Consider the following 22,230-nt stretch of genomic DNA (forward strand, 5'->3'; position numbering starts at 1 on the left):
AGGGAGAAAAGTAGTGATGCAGACGTCGGGCAGCTACCTTGCTAAACTCCAATGACTCTGTCTTTGGTCAACCAATACCCGCTACCAGGTTCAGAACTACCTGAATCTGCACACGAGATGCAGGGAGTAATGTGAGTACTCCGACTCAGTGAATAATAATAATAAATGGAGACTGAGCGATAAGAAATCACGTAAAACACATCAACATGTTGTATAGAAGCAGTATAAAACCAGTAAGAAAGCAATGAAGCTGTGAAATCTCTTAAAACATCTTAGCTCAATTTAAACTTCTTTAAAATACCTTTTTACAGTTAAGCAATTAAATGCAAATCAACTAGAACAGATAAGCACAGAAAATCCGCCCCTCGAGACAATTACCAACAGAAATAGCCCCTCGGGCAACATGGAACAATACCAGCCCCTTGGGCTATATCTCATATCACAATGGGTATCCGCGCTCAGTGGGGGTGTGCAGACTCCTGGAGGGGCCCCTTACGACCCAAGCGCAATATCAAGCCATCGTGTGACATCATCACTAGGCTATCGGCCTCATATCAACAAGCCACCTCGTGGCATACATCTTCGGCCTCATAATCATAATTAGTGTATCACTGCTGCGGCATGCAGCCCGACCCAAAAGTATCCTCACAACACAGGCCCTCGGCCTTACTCAGTCAAACTCTCATAAGTCACCCGGGCAATAGTAAAACATGATGCTCAGCCCAAAATATTATTTGAAATATCATTTAATATGTTAAAACAGAGTAAACATGGCTGAGTTATGAAAAGAGTAGAATATAGCATGACTGAGTACAAGTTTAAAGTCAAAACAGTGGAGAAATATTAAATAAAATCCCATAAGGGTTCAAATAGTTGGCACTATGCCCAAATATGGCATTCAGCCCAAAACATGATGATAGCAAGCAGTTTTCAATCAAATACGCGGTAAAACAATCATTCGGGATGGACTAAGTCGCAATCCCCAACAGTGCACGACCCCACGCTCGTCATCTAGCGTGTGTATCACCTCAATATAGCACAACGATGCGCAATCCAGGGTTTCATACCCTCAGGACAACATTTACAATCATTAATCACCTCGATCCGGTCCAAACTCCAGCCCGCGATGCTTTTGCCCTCACGAATCGACCTCCGGATACTCCAAATCTAGCCACAATCAGTACATAACCATTAAAATATGCTAAGAGAATAAAGCCCACTCGAAAATATCCAATTTACATCAAAAATCCCGAAATTGCTCAAACCCGGCCCCCGGGCCCAGGTCTCAGAATCCAATAAAAATTACATCAATAGAATCCTCATCCTATCACGAGTCTACCCATATCAAATTCGTCAAAATCCGACCTCAATTGCCCATTCAAATCCCCAAAAGAAATCTCAAACTTTTCTTTCATTTTTTCCCAATTTTCACTCTAATTTCTCAAATTAAATAATGAAATTCAAAACCAAATCATGGAATTAAACCAAATATGAGTGAAGACTACTTACCCCAATAGCTCCACTGAAAATCTCCTCAAATTCCACCTTCTCCTGAGCTCTCCAATGGTTTTTAAGAAATTGGACTTAAACCCTCGATTTTAAAATATAAACTGTCTGCCCAAATTTTCCTTCATTGCGAACTCGGCACATCCCTCGCGTTCGCGAAGCACACTGCTTCACAGACCGGAATTTCTTCTATGCGAACGCGATAACCTTCTCGCGAATGTGAAGCACAACAAACTCAACAAGTCACGAACGCGACCTCTATTACGCGAACGCATAGAACAAAAGCATTGGGGACCCAGCTATCCCCCTTCCTCTATGCGAACGCGACAGGAGACTCGCGAACGCGATGACCATAGACCACACACCATCGCGATCGCGGAACCATCTTCGCGAATGCGAAGACCAACTCCACAGCCTCACACCTTAACCTTCGCGAATGCTGGACATGCATCGCGAACGCGAAGGTCAAAAACCTGCAACACCAACAACAGAAATTCTGCAATTTTTCACAACATGAAATGGTCCGATTGACCACCCGAAACTCACCCGAGGCCCCCAGGACCTCAACCAAACATGCCAACATGTCCTATAACATCATTTGAACTTGTTCCAACCTTCGAAACACCCAAAACAACATCAAAATACCAAATTGCATCGGATTCAAGCCTAAGAATTCCAAGAATCTTCTAAAATTACACTTTTGATCGAAAACCCAACCAAACCACGTGCGAATGACCTGAAATTTTGCACACACATCCCAAATGACACAACAGAACTACTAAAACTTCCAGAATTCCATTCTGACCCCTATTTCAAAATCTCACCTATCAACTAGAAAACGCCAAAATCTCAATTTCGCCAATTCAAGCCTAAACCTTCCAAGGACCTCCAAAATGCATTCCGATCACGCTCGTAAGTCCCAAATCACCTAACGGAGCTAACCAAATCATAAAAAATCCAATCCGAGATCATATACAAACAAATCGAAACTTGGTCAACCCTTTCAAATTTCAAGCTTCAAACTGAGAACTGTCCTTCCAAATTCATTCTGATTACCTTGAAAACCAAAACCAACGATTTACTTAAGTCATAATATATCACAAGGGGTAAGTCATGCCCGAGAACTGGCGAGCAAAGTGCAAAAGCTCAAAACGACCAGTCGGATCGTTGCATATTAGGTATGGATTGGTGGTCTCAGTCGTGCTATTCTGGACTGTTGCGCCAAGACGGCGACGTTGGCTAATCCAGGGATGCCACTGATTGAGTGGCGAGGTTTGACGGATTATGTTCCCAGTTGGGTGATTTCATTTTTGAAGACCCAGCGGATAGTTGGGAAGGGTTGTCTTCTTATTTGGCCTTCGTGAGGGATTTTTCGGATGTGTTCCTGCAGCCAGGCATGCTGCCGGACAGAGTTGTTGATTTCGGTATTGATTTGGTGTCAGGCACCGTATTGTATGGCACTAGTACAAAAATTACTAATTGTGGCTATTATTTAGTGGCAATAAGTGTTTTGCCACTAATTGATTCCCGACACTCAAATATTACTGGCAATAATTAATTTCCAGGAATAGATACATTTATAGTGGCAATTGAAAGAAGTAGCCATTAAAAGTTTAATAAAAATCCAGCTTTTATTATTTTATATTCCCTCCAATCTTTATCTTCTAAATGTTCACTCCCGCTCACACATTCCCTCCATGTAAATCACAAAAAAATACCCACTAAATTCAATTCTAATTCAGCCATCATCGAGATACTCATTTTTCTTCTATTTTTGTTTACCCAATTCCCTTGCTGACTATCATCCGACCACCGACGACGCCTTCACATGGCAAGTCGCCATCACCAGGTTATACAATTCATCTCTCTCTCTCTATTACTATATATATATATATATATATATATATATATATATATATATATATATATATATATATATATATATATAATAGTTTTTATCTGCTTCGGTGTATATGGCTTTATTTTAATATTTGGATCAGGAACCTCATCTCTTATCAGCCTCCACCAATTTCAGAAATTTTGCAAATTCTGAGCCCTAGGTTTGGCTTTTATCCTTTTTTCTTTCTATTTTTGTTCTTTGTATTTTGACTAATTTTTTATTTTAGTATTTAGTTTGTGCCCTAATTGTTAACTTATATATGCTCAATTTTCGTTACAAATTTCTCATAATATATGTACCAACCTAGCTATCGTATACTTAGGTATTTGTTGTGTGGTTGTGATGGATTATTAGGCGTTATCAAAGTTCCTCTGTTTAATTTAGTGAATTGAGTGTTGGAACAGTGATATTTACCCAAAGAATTGAGGATGTTATACTTTGTAATTCTGATAAATTTTTTGCTTTCTTTGAACAATTGATGCAGCGATGATAATTTAATGTTGTCTCTGATGATTAGCAGGCCTTCTTGGGATGATACTGGTAGACTAGGTTATACGAGCTTGTAGTACACAATAATTGTATATGGAACTAAGAACTCCGAGTAGAAGGGCAATAATAAAAAATCTTATAACTTGAATTGTGTTGAGTAGAAATCTGAATTAAGAGTGTTATAAGTTGCAAAATTCTTGTGACAAATGCTTTTGACTTGATAATGTTTTCCGATATGCTTTTTTTCTGTTATAATTTGAGTGCCTTGTTCGGAAAATTATGCTCCATTTGTTTATGAGTACTTTGTTAGAGGTAAAATGTATGCCCCGGAAGATTTATATTTGACAGCTCAAAGGGCAGGTAATTTCTTGTTACTGATGTTCTTCTCGTTTCTATAGTTAAGTAATTCTTATTGAAAATAAAATACTTTGTTGTAATATTATTCTTCATGCCTAGTAGTATAACTCTATGAACTCTGTCTCTAATATAATATATTCTAGGCCTTAATATTTTGATTGTCTCTGTAAATTCAATTTTTCTCTACTAAAAAAATCAGTTGTTCTTATCGAAATAGCAACCTCCATATAATGTAGCAACTTTGTTGCCTTATAGTGCTAATTAATTTCTCGATGTTATTTACGGATTGTAAGATATTAAATAATTGAAGAAAAATGGTGTCCTTTTATTTTCAATAATGGTTTCATGGAACCTTAGTTGGACTCCCTGTTGGGAAAAAGGGAGATTCAGAGAGCTTTGAAATTTTAAATGGAATGGGATACCACCTTTGGAAGGCAAAGGTGTATTTGTTGTTCTTGGGTAATCAAGGTGGTGGAGTTTCGTGTCTATAACTAATATTATTTGTGTATACTTAGATATCGCTATTTGTTAGGTGTTTGCCATAATTTTCTTACCATATTTGATTTTCCTATTTGTTGAAGAAAAGGGTAATATAATTACCTTAATTGGGTTTTCCTTTTTGTAGAAGGAAATTATAATTCTCATATACTTGGCTAGTCCTTTTTCTTGTAGGAAAAGGTTTAGAGTTCTATAAATTGAAGATCCGTCCTTCTCATTCAGTAGCATCCACAATGTAGCCATAGGGGCTTGAGAGAGTTTACGGGGGAACTTTACAGGACAAGTGTTAGTGTGTCACTTGTGTTTGCCTCTTCGTGAGGTTGTTCTCTCGATATTTTGTACTCTCTTTTTATATAGTGGATTGCTCATCTCCGTTGTGGACGTAGGTCAGTTGACCGAACCACGTTAAATGTTTGTGTCTCTTTTGATATATTTCTTTTTGTTGTATGATTTATCGTCGTTCAAGGTTTGCTTTGCTAGCTTCCGCATGACACCTGATTTTTTTTTGTCCTAACAAGTGGTATCAGAGCGAGGTTCAAGACAGGTTCATCTTGGCGGGTTCAGTTCTAGCCGCAACATATTTGACGATAATCGTGATTTTGTCTGAGAAATTTGATCGGTGTGCTACGCACGTTGAGACAAACTTTGTGGTGGAGATTTGGAGATGCGACCTGTTGAAGTCTATGTGAAGAAGGTGGATGAAGTTTAACTTGTCAGAAAATTCTGGCCAAGGGGGAGAATTGTTAGGTGTTTGCCATAATTTTCTTACCATATTTGATTTTCCTATTTGTTGAAGGAAAGAGCAATATAATTACCTTAATTGGGTTTTCCTTTTTGTAGAAGGAAATTATAATTCTACTATACTTGGCTAGTCCTTTTTCTTGTAGGAAAAGGTTTGGAGTTCTATAAATTGAAGATCCGTCCTTCTCATTCAGTAGCATCCACAATGTAGCCATAGGGGCTTGAGAGTAGTGTTTAGGGGAGAACTTTACGGGACAAGTGTTAGTGTGTCACTTGTGTTTGCCTCTTCGTGAGGTTGTTCTCTCGATATTTTGTACTCTCTTTTTATATAGTGGATTGCTCATCTCCGTTGTGGACGTAGGTCAGTTGACCGAACCACGTTAAATGTTTGTGTCTCTTTTGGTATATTTCTTTTTGTTGTATGATTTATCGTCGTTCAAGGTTTGTTTTGCTAGCTTCCGCATGACACCTGATTTTTCACAGTGATTGATAACTTAACTCTAACCTATTGACAACTTTAAGTAAAATCAATATCTTTTCCAGCCTACTCTAGTGTTTAGTTTTATAAACTATTAGAGTTAGTGTGAAATTGAACGAGGACCCTTTATATTATTATTGTCTAAATTACCCTATGTTCTTAACAATTGACTATCTGATATTCTTGATGAGAAGATAGTTGTCACTATACTTCTATAGTTTCTTATGAACCCTGCTCTAGTGTATAGTTTAGTGATAGTATCTTCAATGGAGATTGTTTCACTTCTCTCATATCGTAGGAGCTCTTGTTTCATCATTTTTTTGCCTCTTATGTATGTAAATGTAAGCTCGAAAAAGATGGCTTTTCTTTTAGACTATGCTAGAAGATGATAATCCTTGTATAGTAGAAAGCCAATATTTCTTTTGGATTTTGGGGATAATTTGATCTATTACTTATTGCTCCTTCTTTTCCTTGGTGTCTTAAAATTTTAATAACAATATATGTTTTCCTCTCTGCAGCTTGAGATTCCTTCATGGAACTCCTTGCCTTCTTCCTATAGCAGTTTGTTCAGCTCGTTATGCTAAGTTTGTCATAAAATGTAATCCAAACCAGATGACATGCGATAAAATTGGTGAATCAACTGAAGTGGCCCTTCTGGTAGGGAAAAGGTTAGTCTTCACTTTGAACCTTGTACTTTTTTGTTGTAGTGTTTATTTTAATTTATATACATTTTGGATACATGTATATTAAAGTTTCACAGTGATTGATAACTTAACTCCAACCTATTGACAACTTTAAGTAAAATCAATATCTTTTCCAGCCTACTCTAGTGTTTAGTTTTATAAACTATTAGAGTTAGTGTGAAATTGAACGAGGACCCTTTATATTATTATTGTCTAAATTACCCTATGTTCTTAACAATTGACTATCTCATATTCTTGATGAGAAGATGGTTGTCACTATACTTCTATAGTTTCTTATGAACCCTGCTCTAGTGTTTAGTTTAGTGATAGTATCTTCAATGGAGATTGTTTCACTTCTCTCATATCGTAGGAGCTCTTGTTTCATCATACATGCTGATAGCATCCTAGGAAGCTCAACTTTACTCAAGGATAAAGGACGTGAATTGGCTAGGTGATAGCATAAAGGACAAGGATAAAGTTTTGAAAGCTCTAAGGCCATATACAATATCTCAAGCTAAAGAGATGCAAACTAAGGTTGCTAGACTTCAATGGCAAATAAAGAAGCTTTTAATTGTAGAGGAAGAGCTCAAGCCCAAAGGAGATGAATTGTCCAAGTTTTACAATTATTTGGTAATCCAAATTGAAGTCCAAGAAGAGGAAGATTGGGTTACCAAATCAGCCCTTGAAGTCCACCAATAGGGCTCAAAATGACCTTAAAAGAGGTCCAAAAGGGGGTGTTTCAAAAGGAGCCCAATTGGAGTCCAAACCAATGGCCCAAACTAATAGTTTTAAGGCCCAAATCTGCCCCAAAAGGATTTGGCCGCCCCCACTTAATTTTGATGGCTTTTGTTACCCCTTAGGAGCCACCTACCTAAGTTTGATGGCTATTGTGACCCCTAGCAGCCCCCTACCTAATTTAGAGACTTTTTAGCAACCCCCTACATTATTTTAAGTGCTTTTAACTCCTATAAATAAGGAGTTCTTCTCATTCATAAGACACGACATTGATTGATTAAGTATATCATACTTTGAGAGTTCTTTTGAACCTTTGTTACTTGTGCTTTGAGATTTATCTTTCAACCTTTACTAGTTCTTAGTTCAAGGTTGATAATAACTAGGTCGGGAATCCAAATTAGAGTAAGAATTTGAGAAGTAAATGCGGAAGCAATAACAACAAGGAATTGAACAACTAGAATTAAAGAGATGAAAATAAAGGATATGAGACGAATTCAAGGAAAGAATTCCAAGAACTTCCAAGAACGTAAGTTCTATAGCCTTGACAAGATCAAAGTAACAACGTCTTGATTTATGGAAGAAATCAAACGCCTTTACTTAAAAAGCAAATCAAAACAATAGATTCGGATCTTGACCACTTTACGAGTAACTTGAGACAACAATTAATAACTAGTATTAATCGCCTTCTAAGAATACCACAAAGGAATCAAAGATATCATAAAAGAGAAGTAATCTTACTACCTTGAACTAAGAACTAGTAAAGGTTGAAAGATAAATCTCAAAGCACAAGTAACAAAGGTTCAAAAGAACTCTCAAAGTATGATATACTTAATCAATAAATGTTGTGTCTTATGAATGAGAAGAACTCCTTATTTATAGGAGTTAAAAGCACTTAAAATAATGTAGGGGGTTGCTAAAAAGTCATCTAAATTAGGTAGGGGGCTGCTAGGGGTCACAATAGCCATCAAACTTAGGTAGGTGGCTCCTAAGGGGTAACAAAAGCCATCAAAATTAAGTGGGGGGCGGCCAAATCCTTTTGGGGCAGATTTGGGCCTTAAAACTATTAGTTTGGGCCATTGGTTTGGACTCCAATTGGGCTCCTTTTGAAACACCCCCTTTTGGACCTCTTTTAAGGTCATTTTGAGCCCTATTGGTGGACTTCAAGGGCTGATTTGGTAACCCAATTTTCCTCCTCTTGGACTTCAATTTGGACTACCAAATAATTGTAAAACTTGGACAATTCATCTCCTTTGGGCTTGAGCTCTTCCTCTACAATTAAAAGCTTCTTTATTTGCCATTGAAGTCTAGCAACCTTAGCTTGCAACTCTTTAGCTTGAGATCTTGTAAATGGCCTTGGAGCTTCCAAAACTCTATCATCTCTATCATTGTCCTTAACTATATCCTTGTTCTTGATGCTATCATTCCCCCCTTCTTGAAAAGAATTCGTCCTCGAATTCGATCCTACATCAAACAAAGATAAGTCAGCAACATTAAATGTGGCACTTACTTGGAACTCACCAGGAAGGTCCAACTTGTAAGCATTGTCTCCAATCCTTTCAAGGACTTGAAATGGGCCATCTCCTCTAGGATGCAACTTTGACTTCCTTTTGGAAGGAAATCTCTCCTTTCTAAAGTGAACCCAAACTAAATCTCCAGGTTTAAAAATAACTTGCTTTCTTCCCTTATTCTTTCTCAAGGCAGTTTGCTCATTTTTCTTCTCAATTGCAAGCCTTGTTTGTTCATGAATTTTTTTCATCATCTCAGCCTTTGTCCTACCATCAAGATTAGCAATAAAAGAAAAAAAAAATGAAATCAGTTTTTAGAACAAAAAATAGAATTGCGTGCTCTCCGGGATATTTCTTTTGTATCTAATTTGTTACCAAAAATTAACAAAGGAAACAAGAAAGGGGGATCCTAGATTTTCTTACTCTTTCAAATCTAAACATATAATCCTTTCCTTTTTGTTCGCGTCATGTTTCAACCGAGCCTAATAGTTCTAGGATTTGCTTTTTCTTTCATTAGTTCCCCAAAAAACTGAATTTTCTACAAAGAACTTCATACGAGTTGGTTTAACTATAAATCTACAAAGTATTTTGTTCAAAGGTTATTTCGAGAGAAAAAAAAGGGTAAAGTGTGTGAGAGAACAATTGAAAAAAAAACAAAGAAGCCAAATTTGAGAGATACATATTTCCTTTAATCTATGTCAAGATATCTCAAATAGGTAGTTGTAGTGGAAGGAGTAGATCTATGACTCAACAACTTGAAAGGTCGATATTACAATATATCGAATGGAAAGAAGACAATGGTAAAGTTATTTTTCAAACAAGAGCTAAAGTGATGTCTACAATTTATACCCGTAGAATTGACAAAGCATTTAACTATAACTTAATTAGCACTTATATGGTTGAGAAATTGAACTTGCCTTGTGTTGAACATATTGATCCCTACATGTTGAAAGGAGTAAAGGTAGATAAAAGAGTGTTATTACCATTCTCTATTGGAAGGTATGAGGATGTGATTTGGTGTGATGTCATTCCCATGAATCGTTTTCATATCTTGTTGGGAAGGCCATGGAATATCTATAGAAGTGCTTCATATAGTATCGAAAAAAATAGATACTCTTTTGAGGTTAATGGGAAGAAACTCAGTCTTGGACCTTTGACTCCCTCACAAATTTGTGCAGATGAAAAGATTGTTAAAGAGAATATGGAAAAATACGAGAGAGAAAAGAATGAGAGGAGTAAGGGAGTGCATGTTGACATTCCAAGAGAGGAAAAATGAGAGGTTGTCTCGAGTAAAAAGAGTGGGATGTCAAGTGAGGTAAACAATGATCTTGAGAAAAAAGAAAAGAGAGAAAGCAATATGAGAAACAAAGTCTGTGAGGTAGAGAGAGAAAAACAAGAGAGATTGAGTGAAGGAAAAGAACTCTTTAGTGAGAGAAAAGAGGTTAAGGGTGAGGAAAGCATTAGTCTTGCGGTAAACGCCAAAGAGAGTGTAAGCAAGAAAAAAGTTTCTTTACTTCCTAACCCATTAACTCTTTCTTGTTTTAGTTCTTGTGATTTTGTGCAGCCACGTGATGAAATACCTTTTGAAAGGAGTGGTGAGGCGCAAGAGATGGTGGCAAAAGATCCAATTGGATTCCAACATAAATTCGGCAATATCAATTCTTGTTGGATGGTGGAAGACAAAAGCTTGATTAAATTCTTTGTTATTAAACCTTTTGACTATTTCGATTCTTATTTACAGGGTTATGACATGGAGTTGCCTAAAAGCATTGCTAAGGTGGAGCCATTGCATAAAAGAATACAAGGTGATGATGTTCCATTGGTAAATAAGTCCAAGTATGGTATGTATAATTGGTTTATTTGCATTCTTGGTCTTTCTAGAACACCTAAGGTATTTTTGGAGGTAATGAATTACACTCTTATTTCTTATATTGGTGACTTTATAATTTTTGTAGATGATGATATTTTGATGCACATCAAGTCATTAACTATAATATCTAAGTTAATGTGTAAGAGTAATTCGCTTCCTTTTGAAATTGTGTATGACATAGATGATTACTTATTCCAACTTGGTGGAAAGAGGCATGGAATTTCTGTGAAGAGGCTTGCAAATGAGTTAAATATTTCTTCTTATCTTATTCAAGTGGCTAATGAGTTTTCATGTGCTAAAGAATGTGATCTTTGTTATGTGATGGGGAGTCATTCTTCAAGTCATGTTCATTGTAAGATTGTAAAAGTATTTGTTTCTAGTAAAGAGGATATGCATGATTGTTGTAATACTGGTGATCAAATACTCTTTCATGTAGAGGAATCCATGAGATTTGTAATTGTAGTTAGTAGTCTATATCATGAATGTATCTTGTTTGTTAAATGTGGTAAAGGTACTTATATTAAATGGATGTGTAGTTACTCTCTTATAATTTCTTTATCATGTATACTCATGGACTGCCGTACCGACAAGATCGAATTGCAAGTTCCATTGCATGGTGCATCTAAGAGAGGTTTTTATTGTATTAATCTAGGTAGACATAAATTTTATTGGGATGATGATGTCCATATTCTTTATAAGGGAGTATTTATACCTATTAGGATTGATTGGGTTAAATGGACACATTGTCACTATCTTATTTTATTCCTACTATTTTTTCAGATTAGTGGATACCATTTACTAGTGCGTGTTTTCTTTTTCTTGCAAGGTCAAAATTCGAGGACGAATTTTCTTCAAGAAGAGGGGAATGATAGCATCCTAGGAAGCTCAACTCTATTCAAGGACATGGATGAAGCTTTTGAATCTCAAAGATGGCCTTTAATAAGAGTTCAAGCTAAAGAATTACAAAACAAGATCATTAGACTTCAAGTGCAAATGAAGAAGTTATTAATTGGGAGGAAGAGCTCAAGGATAAAGGATGTGAATTGGCTAGGTGATAGCATCAAGGACAAGGATAGAGTTTTGGAAGCTCCAAGGCCATATACAAGATCTCAAGCTAAAGAGTTGCAAACTAAGGTTGCTAGACTTCAATGGCAAATAAAGAAGCTTTCAATTGTAGAGGAAGAGCTCAAGACCAAAGGAAATAAATTGTCCAAAGGCCCAAATCTGCCCCAAAAGGATTTGGCCGCCCCCCACTTAATTTTGATGATTTTTGTTACCTCTTAGGAGCCACCTACCTAAGTTTGATGGTTATTGTGACCCCTAGCAGCCCCCTACCTAATTTAGAGACTTTTTAGCAACCCCCTACATTATTTTAAGTGCTTTTAACTCCTATAAATAAGGAGTTCTTCTCATTCATAAGACACGACATTGATTGATTAAGTATATCATACTTTGAGAGTTCTTTTGAACCTTTGTTACTTGTGCTTTGAGATTTATCTTTCAACCTTTACTAGTTCTTAGTTCAAGGTAGTAAGATTACTTCTCTTTTATGATATCTTTGATTCCTTTGTGGTATTCTTAGAAGGCGATTAATACTAGTTATTAATTGTTGTCTCAAGTTACTCGTAAAGTGGTCAAGATCCGAATCTATTGTTTTGATTTGCTTTTTAAGTAAAGGCGTTTGATTTCTTCCATAAATCAAGACGTTGTTACTTTGATCTTGTCAAGGCTATAGAACTTACGTTCTTGGAATTCTTTCCTTAAACTCTTCTCATATCCTTTATTTTCATCTCTTTAATTCTAGTTGTTCAATTCCTTGTTGTTATTGCTTCCGCATTTACTTCTCAAATTCTTACTCTAATTTGGATTCTCGACCTAGTTGTTATCAAGTGAAATGCTCATTTCTTCTTTCTTCTTTTGCTTGATACTTTACTGATTAAGTGATATATGGTGACCTCCAATCCAAACAAATAGTACATAATATATTCTTTTGTCATCCCATTTTGTTTTATGAAAATGTATTTCTTCATAGGTTTATATTCTTCAGTTGATAATGTTTAAGATATGCCGGACAATATTTAATAGCAATATGTGAATTAGCTTGTTAGTAGAGGAGCTGTGAAAATGCTTTGAATTTCGATATTTTATTATGTGCATATATCTTACACAGATGAATTGATGAACTATATTTGACATTTATTTTGTTTTGTCTTTCCAGGTCATATGCTGTGATGTTTAGAGATTTGTCTTGTGGAAGATTTAAAAAATTAGAGAAATATTAACGCACTAACTACTGTCCTGTAATATATATTTTTTATGACAATTGTTATTAGACTCAAAATGACACTAGCTTTTGGATTCAAATAGTGTACTTTTTCTTTTATACTGTTTACACTCTAAAACTATGGATTAATTTGATTATTGTGAATTTAATTCAATATATTATGCTTTCTAGAATGAAAATTAGCATATTTTATTAGTATACAGAAAGAGAATATAGATGTTGCAATCACACTGAATGCCAAATAGGCATATTAAAGCATTTGCCGATTTGTGCACAATTAACGAAAATAAAAAGGTGTTAAATGCGAAGATAAAAAGAAAATATAGACATAGTTTTAGCTGCCATTATAATGGCCATTACAACGTCTATTTATAGATAGTAAACAGAACATTTATCGGCCATTACAATATCCATTAAAACTGTAACGACTCGACTAAGCGTTTTGAGCTCTAGCGCGTCGTTCAATAGTTTGAGGCTATGAGCATCTTCACTTCATGTATCATGACTTGTACGCATGGTCGGAATTGAATTTCGGGAAGTTCAAAGTTGAATTGGAAAGAGAATTCTCATTTCGGAAGCTTTAAGTTGAAAGAATTAATTAAGATTAGATTTTTGAGTAAACGACCTCAGAATCGGGATTCGAAGGTTCCAGCAGGTTCGTATGATGATTTTGAACTTGATCGTATGTCCGAATCGGATTTTGGAAGACTCAGGAGTATTTCAGCACCTATTGTGGAAGTTAGCATTTTAGGAAGAATTTCATAAGTTTGGGTTGAAGTGCATTTCAGTGTTATCAATGTCTGTTTGGGAACCCAAGTTTGGGAATAGCTCCGTACGGTGATTCTGGTGTTGGGAGCGTGATCGAAAGTGAATTCGGAGGTTCGTGGGTCATTTTGGAGTCATTTGGCTAAAGATAGAAATTTGAAGGGTTTTGAGGAGTTTGACCGGAAGTGGACTTTTTGATATCGGGGTCAGAATCCAATTCCGGAAGTTGAAATACGTCCGTAATGTCAAATGTGACTTGTGTGCAAAATTTGAGGTCAATCGGACGTGATATGATAGGTTTCGACATCGAATGTAGAAGTTTGAAATTCTAAAGTTCATTAAGCCTGAATTGGAGTGCGAGTCATGATCGATGTTGTCTGATGTGATTTGAGGCCTCGAGGAAGTCCGTGTTATGTTATGGAACTGGTTGGTGTGATTGGATGGGGTCTCGGGGAGCCTCGGGTGTGTTTCGGGGTGGTTTCGGATCATTTCGGGTTGTTTTGCTATAACTGTTGCTGGTGTCTGGTGTTGTTCTTTGCGTTCACGAGGATACTCGCAGATTCACGAAGAAGGATTGGGCTTCAGGGATTTTGTTCTTCGAGTTCGCGAAGATGTTCTCGCGTTCGCAAAGAAGAAAATCTCTATTACGCAAGTCTGATTTCGGAGGCTCATATCTCACAATCTATAAAGAATTTAGAGATAATCCAAAAATAAAGCCCTTTATATCTAGTTTTCAGAAAAGTAAACCATTTAGCATTTGGATTTGTGTACAAAAAGTTATGGCTGGTACACTATAGGCTGTCCGGAAAGATGAAGAAGAAATTTGTGTTGCACAGGGATGACTTTGGAGGCTTATATCTCGAAATCTATAAGTAATTGGGAGATGACCAAAATATGAAAGTTATAGATCTTGTAGTTTTCAAAACGTTAAACCATTTGTCATTTGGAGTTTTGTACAAAAGTTATGGCTATTATACTAGAGGCTATCTGAGAAGAGTTTGGAAAATGATTTTTGGGGATTTTCTTCTGCGCGAACGCGATGGGTGTCTCGCAAACGCGAAGAAGAGTCGCCTGGGCAGTGTATAAGTGTAAAGAAATGGGTTTGGCTCTTTTCATCTCATTTCCTCCATGGGAGCCGACCTAGGAGCGATTTTGGAACTCCATTTTCATCATCAATGTCAAGGTAAGTGATTCCACCTATTGCAAGTTAATTACTTGGGTTATATCTAGATTTTAACATGGAAAATCAGGTAAATTAGTAGAAATTTTGGGATTTTGAAGAAAACCTAAAAAAATTGTATTCTTGGATTTTGACAACGATTTTGGACATGAATTTGAGAGCCAATTATATATTTGAGTTCGTGAGGTTGTGGGTAAACTTTATCTTCAAAAAATTTCGGAATCCTGGCACGTGGGCCCGAGGGCAATTTTGTCAACTTTTCGAGCGGAGTTGGGAATTTATATAAATTGAATTTTTATGAGTATTAGGGTGTATTTTCATTGGTTTGCCCGTTATTTGGCTAGTTTTGGAGCGTTGGGGCATCAGTTTGAGTCGTCGGAAGGGGCTTGGAAGTCGGTTATTGGACTTCGGAGCGATGTGAGTCTCCTTTCTAACCTTGTAAGAGAGAATTGTCCCCATAGGTGAATTAATTGGATATTTGCTCCTGTTTGTGAAGGTTGCGTATGCACGAGGTGACGAGAGTTCGTGCGTAGCTACTATTATGCTTAAGTCCGGGTAGTCTAGGGCCCAAAAGCATGCTTTACTGTAATATTGCAACCTTGTTGTCAACTTAAAAATACATAAAACATATCGAACGTATAAATAAATTTCTAAAAGGTTAGACATCATTTCTTGACTTATAAAAGAGAAGCTCGCCTTTTCCTGAATATTTGCTCCTTGATGAATTCTTGATTTGACTGTTTGAATGTGTTTATTTATTGTGGAACGGGCTGAACACCTAGGTAAATTAAATAAATGCATCTATGGTTCGTGCCATTCGATCCTGTGGCAGTGCATAGTCTAAAATTTGTTGGATCGGGCCGTACGACCTTGGCATGATTTGCGCATACTTGTATTTGCTTGATTTGCAAGTTGTAAATAATGATATTGCCTCCCTGGCTTGAAGTAAATGTATAAATGATGAAAACAAATTTGAAAAATAAATTGGGAAATTCCCTATTAATGAAAGAACTGTTTACTTGCTTCATGCTATTTGCGTTACAACCATTTTTTTTATAAAATCCTCGATTTATTATATATATTGGTATATCATTATTGGATCACTAGCAAGTATCGAAGTCGACCTCTCGTCTCTACTTCTTCGAGATTAGACGGGATACTTACTGGGTATACGTTGTTTTCATACTCATGCAACACTTGTTGTGCATTTTTGTTACACAGGCTCATGTATGTCTAGTCGCCTAGTTCGACGCAACGGCATGGTCAATGCAGAGACTTAGGTGAGCTGCACTCCTCGAGACGACCCGCAGCCAGCAGAGTCTCCTTCAGAGAGTAGTATTGTATTTTCTTTTCTGTCCAATTGTATTTCGGACAGTTATTGTGTTGTATTTTATTTAAATTCTAGAAATTGCTCATGCACTCGTGACACCGGGTTCTGGGATGATTATGGGATTATTCAATATTAAGTTCGTTAAAGACATCATTTTTATTTCAGTGAATTTCATTATTTATTGGTTAATGTATAAAAGAAATGATTTCAATAAATACTAAAATGGGAATTTAATTAACTTCTTGGTGTTGGTTTGCCTGACAGTGGTGTCCGGCGCCATCACGACCCTTAGAGGATTTTGGATCGTAACAACATGGTTCTGCACTAGGTTCACTTAGGTCTCACGAGTCATGAGCAAGTTTAGTAGAGTCTTGCGGATCGGTACGGAGATGTCTGTACTTATCTTCGAGAGGCTACAAGGCTGTTAGGAGCACTTCCATTCTTGATTCCTCATCGTGCAGTTTGATTCCTTTGAGGCTTATGCCTTTGTTTATTTCCTACTCAATCTTGTGCGGCGTGAAGCGCTTGCTATATCGATCGAGAATTGAGAAATTGTAATGGTACTATAGATATGGTGCGGGATGTTCCTCCCTGCGTATTTGATTGGGCTATCGTCGCCTTGCGGAAGGCCGATCTGTCATTTCTGCTCACTATCAGTATTACCTAAGGTTTGGAGATTTGGCATTAATTGTTATGACGATTCTTGCGTTGCTATCGCACAGTATTGGTGTAATGGTAGGATGCTTGTCTATGCGTTGAAGCAGTGAATGGCTTGGAAGGATGTTTACTCAATGCAAGATTCAGAGATTCAGAATTTTATTTCTGGCGGAGGAGAGACAATCGGGCTATGAATGTTCAAGTTTGGTTAGATGGAGTAACAAGACTTGGTATTTTCAAGCGTGGTGGAATTTTCATCTATGATGTGGTGTCATTGTCCTTGTTGAATACGTTAAGTTCGTTGGTGTTATGGTTTTCTTCAATTCGCCTTTGAGACAGAGTAGCATATGGGTTCTGTGGTAGGATGACTACACTCCTTGAGAAAAGATTAGAGTGATTTGGGATTTATGGTGGACAGTGACTAGGTCTACGAGCTTAATTTGAAATATTGGCTAGCGTAAGATTTGATATGACAGAAATGAGCTGGTTGATATGAAGAAGGATACAACATAACTTTGAATTGGACTATATTGTCGCACATTTAGTTTATGTCCACGAGGAGTGAATGGACTTGTGCATCCAGTGAATGAGCACGTGCTCAGGTGGGTTACCTCCTATGAGTAGGTCAGTGGTCGCGTGGTTGGTGAAGCTCCTACGAAGGATTTTAATGGCTATGCGGTAAGAGGTTTAATATGTGAATGTTTCTAGAGATTCAGAGTGTTCATGAAATGCTAACGGAAGGATTTCGAGGAATCTGGCGGTTTAATTGCGCAAGGTCATGTCAATAAGAGATAAAGAATATTGGTGGGTTCCAAAGTTGTGTAATAGTGGCTTCAAGCTAAGTCGGAGAGTCGCACCGCCTACGATTGGATTGCCTAGTCGCCTATTATCGGCATATTGATGGGTTACTGCGACTAAGGAAAGAGAGAATCAGTGGTAATTTGAGTAAAGGAATTGAAGAATGTGTTCTATATAATTGGCATCATCGATTCATGTTCAGGCTTTGGGAACACTCGGGAATTATGCTTCACGTAGAAGTGAGTTGCAAGGAAGGTGATTCGGTCAGGTGCTTCTTTGAGAGGTTGGTCATGTGCTAGCGGAGCCTTGCAATTGACTATATTCGGGACCAAGTCAGAGTGGATGACTCTCAATAACGGTCCTAGTGGGTTCAAAGGTTAAGGTGTGGTGCCTAAGGGTTTCGAGTCCATAGTATGGTTGAGTATCGAGCTTGTGCAACAGATTATGATAAGGAGCTTGGAGTATTCTGTGTTATCTTCGGTCTGCGGTATAAATTGAGAGGAATGGGAGAAAATGACTTCAAATTCAAAGAGGAATTATCAGAATGGGTGTACCAGTTGAGGATGCAAATATACGCATAAGGAGGGTATGAGATGGTTCGTGGGAATTGAGACAGCGTGGTCTCGTGAAATAAGGTCACCTAGGATGAGTGTGGATTTGGGTTCGTGATGTTTTGAATGGGGCTACTATTATTCCTAAGTCAAGCCCAGAGTAGATTAGAAGAAGTAAAATCAGTCAGCAATGGTTGAATTGGTATAATGGTGGCAACGATTAGTTCCTTCAGCGTGTTAAGTTATACACATGATTACAGTAATGCGTCCGAGGTTTGACGGTTGCCGTAATTGATTTTATTTGGAGGCTTTAGAGTATTATGGCCTATTATATGCAGATGGATCCCAGAAGAGTTATGGTGGTTTAGACTACTACTTGAGGATTTGCATGTTCTACGGTTATGAGAAGTTACTCGCGTGTTGCTATGGTTCTCTTGGAATGAGTTAAGTAAAAAGTTTCAAGGTGATGAAGTGTTCACCATATTAGTGGTTCAGGAGTTATGATGAATTTCTTATATTGTCGCATATTGGCAAGTTAGGTGCAGTGAGCGATATGAAAATTGAAAGTGAGGAATCGAGGTTGCGGTTCGGTGTTGGCAAGGATGTCACGAGCTCGGATGAGCAGGAAAAAGGGACATGAATGCTTAGAGTAAGCCGGTATGATCCTCAACATCACCTGAGATCGGTATTTTATGAAAGAGGCTATGCAATCTAGTTATGGATTCTTGATTTGCTTTACAGCGTTAGTGTGACCGGTGGTATGGATGTGCAGAATCGTTAGCTGGTGCGGAAGGTCGTGGGAGCGTGTCTCATGGGAAGATTGTATAAGTGTGACATGTAGTCACCTGCTTGACTGAAGATTTAAACCAAGTGTAAAGATTGTGGTAATAGCGCTAGTTTTAGAATTTATGCCCAGAGGGCGCACGTTTCATTTGGTTGTGGACTGTGGGAGTTTGTTCTGTTTATGATGGCTGTTCTTGTGTATTATGGGGGAAAAGGGTTATAATAAACCCTTGAAAGGTTATTAGCCTAATATGGTGCGATCAGAATCGGCTCGAGGTCGGTGGATGGATTTAAATATGAATATGGGTTCTATATCAGGCCAGATGTGTTCATTTCAGCATAACACTCTTTATGGAGGAGTATTCGAACGTTGGATGTTATTTCATCGTCAGCTATTTTATGTAATGCTATATTGTGCCGTGTGAGTTGCGAAATGGCTTGATAAATTTCTTGTGTATTGAGGTTCTGCGTAGCAATGGTGTTATGTGAGCAGGATGGCTCTTGAGATTCAGGTCATATATCGCACTTCAGTTGTGCTTGAGTTTTGTAGCTTATAGCGCTATCTATCTCCCCAGGGATGGTATTATGCACTTAGCGTGCTTGTGGCCAATATTCGGTATTTTGTAGTAATGAGCAATTTTGCTCGGTGTGTATCTTCTTATGTGAATTTTATGTGTGGATCGGGTGGCACGCCGCCATGGGTATGTTGTTTGGATCGGGTTGCACGCCACAACAGTGTGATGTTGAGTACAGTTCCCTATATATATTTTTGTGTGTTTTGTTTCCCATTTTCTGAGGAAAGTTCATATTAGTTGCGTGAGTTGAGTAGTCCCTTCTAAAGTTCGTTTTCCTTATGTATCACGTTCGAGCTTGTGGCCTATTGGCACGTTGTGGCATCATATGGGACTTTTGATCATGACTGGGATGGCTTATTGCCTGAGCAGTTCGTACTAGGTGAGACGAGATTATTGGATCTAGGATCAATGCAGTCAGATTATATGAAGTATAGTAAAGAGCAAAGATCATTATTTGGTTCAGAATGAGGTAATGGTTCTTGTCAGAAGTATAGACTCAATGATTTGTTGACTCACAGTTGGTTATAAATTTCTACACATCTCTTCCATCGTGGCAGTATTGCGAGAGTTGGAACTAGACCTATATATATATCATGAGGTGCATTGTGAGCATCAGATTCAGGGAATGTCGGTTATTATGATAAGAGAATGTTATTATGGTCCTGTGAATGATGTGGTGCATGGTGAGAATTCAGCAAAGGCATGCAGTCATGTTCTGGTACCTCGTGTAGTGATTGATACGGTGTTCATATATTGGAAGCAGGCCTGGCAGAGAATTACGGATGTTGGAATGGGCTCTAAGCTTATTTGCTTGAATAAAAGGGAATATCTTCAGAATTGATCGAGCTAATGTGCTCAACTGGGTTGTAGTAGCACGGGTAGGTGCACGAGGTATTAAACAGTGATTTCGGATAACTCCAACGCAGTTTTTAGCACGTTCGAGGACGAACGTATGTTTAAGTGGGAGAAAATGGAATGACCCGACCGGTTGTTTTGAGCTCTAACGCGTCGTTCAGCAGTTTGAGGCCATGAGCAGCTTCTCTTAAGGTATTATGATTTGTACGCATGGTCAGAATTGAATTTCGGGAAGTTCGAAGTTGAATTGGAAAGAGAATTCTCATTTCGGAAGCTTTAAGTTGAAAAAATTGAGTAAGATTGGATTTTTGAGTAAACGACCTCGGAATCAGAATTCGAAGGTTCCAGCAGGTTCGTATGATGATTTTGGACTAGGGCGTATGTCCGGATCAGGTTTTGGAAGACCCGGAAATATTTCGGCACCTATTGTGGAAGTTAGCATTTTTGGAAGAACTTTATAGGTTTGGGTTGAAGTGCATTTCAGTGTTATTAATGTCTTTTTGGGATCCCCAGTATGGGAATAGCTCTGTATGGTGATTCTGGTTTTGGGAGCGCGATCGGAAGTGAATTTGGAGGTCCGTGGGTCATTTTGGAGTCATTTGGTTAAAGATAGAAATTTGAAGATTTTTGAGGAGTTTGACCGAAAGTAAACTTTTTGATATCGGAGTCGGAATCCAATTCCGGAAGTTGGAGTAGGTCTGTTATGTCGAATGTGACCAAAATTTGAGGTCAATCGGATGTGATTTGATAGGTTTCTACATCTAATATAGAAGTTTGAAATTCTAAAGTTCATTAAGCCTGAATTGGAGTGCGATTCATGATTTCGATGTTGTTTGATGTGATTTGAGGCCTCGAGCAGGTCCGTGTTATGTTATGAGACTGGTTGGTGTGATTGAATCGGGTCCCGGGGGCCTCGGGTGTATTTTGGGGTGGTTTCGGTTTATTTCGGGCTATTTTGCTATAGTTGTTGTTGGTGTCTGGTGTTATTCTTCGCGCTCGCGAGGATACTCTCGCGTTCGCGAAGAAGGATTGGGCTTCAGGGATTTTATTCTTCGCGTTCGCGAAGATCTCTATTACGCATATCTGACTTCGGAGGCTCATATCTCACAATCTATAAGGAATTTGGAGATGATCCAAAAACAAAATTGTAGCCATTTGTGTCTAGTTTTCATAAATATAAACCATTTAGCATTTGGATTTTTGTACAAAAGGTTATGGCTGGTACACTATAGGATGTCCGGGAAGATGAAGAAGAAATTTGGGTTGCACAGGGATGCCTTTGGAGGCTTATATCTCGAAATCTAAACGGAATTGGAAGATAACCAAAACATGAAAGTTATAGATTTTTGTGTCTAGTTTTCAAAACGTTAAACCATTTGTCATTTGGAGTTATGTACAAAAGGTTATGTTTATTAAACTAGAGACTGTCTGAGAAGAGTTTGGAAAATGGTTTTTGGGGATTTTCTTCTTTGCGAACGCGATAGGTGTCTTGCGAACACGAAGAAGAGTCGTTTGGGCAGTGTATGAGTGTAAAGAAATGGGTTTGTCTCATTTCATCTCATTTCCTCCATGGGAGCCGACCTAGGAGCGATTTTGGAGCTCTATTTTCATCATCCATGTCAAGGTATGTGATTCCCACCTATTGCAAGCTAATTACTTGGATTATATCTAGATTTTAAGATGGAAAATC

The 22,230-nt window shown here is 37.8% G+C and overlaps 1 long non-coding RNA gene across 1 annotated transcript; it reads left to right on the forward strand.

Moving 5' to 3' along the window:
• The first annotated feature begins 3,220 nt into the window (after positions 1–3,220).
• On the forward strand, positions 3,221–8,106 carry LOC104221685 (uncharacterized). The gene is made up of 3 exons (XR_011403155.1): positions 3,221–3,355; positions 3,507–3,566; positions 6,488–8,106. It is a non-coding gene; the product is annotated as an uncharacterized lncRNA (long non-coding RNA).
• The last annotated feature ends 14,124 nt before the right edge of the window (positions 8,107–22,230 follow it).

The sequence above is a fragment of the Nicotiana sylvestris genome, chromosome 10 (genome assembly GCF_000393655.2).
Source record: "Nicotiana sylvestris chromosome 10, ASM39365v2, whole genome shotgun sequence".
Taxonomy (NCBI): domain Eukaryota; kingdom Viridiplantae; phylum Streptophyta; class Magnoliopsida; order Solanales; family Solanaceae; genus Nicotiana; species Nicotiana sylvestris.